Genomic DNA, 1,154 nt, shown 5'->3' on the forward strand with positions numbered 1-1,154 from the left:
CATGATACGTTAATGGTTTGTAAAATATTAACGCTGCAAGCATAGGGTTAATAATGAATAGAAAGTATAAGGTTCATCCGAATTAGTGAACCCCATCATTTTACAAGACGAAGAGCGTGCATCTCTACGCAGTTGCACAGCTCCCACCCACAAAAAAACAAAAAAAAAACAGCAGTTAAATCTCCCCAAAATCACACTTTTACCGTCTTAAAATAGGAAGAACACATTAAATAATGTAATCTTCTAGATATATTTATGTGCCAAAAGCAGACGGAAGGGCCACGGCGAGAACTGCTCTCAATCTGGAGTTATTAAAAAGAAAAGCATCATAAGAAAATATTAAACAAAAAAAAAGAACAAAATAATAAGTGGTAATTTAGTGTAGCGCAAAATGCTTCTCTGAATGACTACATGTAGTAGTTGAAGATTTAACATGTATATGATTCTCTGTGAATGCTGTACACAAGTGGCAGGATACGAGGGGGGGGAGGAAAGAAAGGGGTGTCGAGTAAGAAAAAAAAGAGGGTCACGACACATATTGTATGTACGACGCATCTAGTGTGTATGTATGTGTGGAACTATCTATATGTATGTAGATATGTGCGTGTCTATGTGTGAGTACGTATAATTTACGTTTCAGATTTGTTGGAAAGCGTAGTCCAATGCATTAATACATATATCTATCTGCCTTCTCTCTCCCTCCCCGCTCTCTGTGTTTCTCTCTCTCTCTCTATATATACATATATATATATATATATATATTTGCTTTTACGTAACTCCATATTTATTAGTGGAAGAGTAGTTTGTGCATTTGTGATGCTGATGTTTTTTTTTTATCAGTGAAAACAATTCCATTACTCATTACTTATAGTATAATAAATGGAATAGATCCTAAATGGGAATATATATATATATATGTAGTTAGCTATATATATATATATATAGAGAGAGAGAGAGAGATGACTCTTGAAATATATATATATATATGTATGCATAGATAAATATAGATAAGATAGACTGACAAGCGATGTGTAAATATGTGTTTCTATGTATGTGGGTGTATGTGCATGCTTCTATATTATCTGAGTGTGTGTGTGTGCGTGCGTGTGTGTTTAGGTTTGAACTGTCAAGGGAGATAATCGAGCGGAAGTTAG

Source organism: Octopus sinensis, linkage group LG14, assembly GCF_006345805.1.
Source record: "Octopus sinensis linkage group LG14, ASM634580v1, whole genome shotgun sequence".
Lineage (NCBI taxonomy): Eukaryota > Metazoa > Mollusca > Cephalopoda > Octopoda > Octopodidae > Octopus > Octopus sinensis.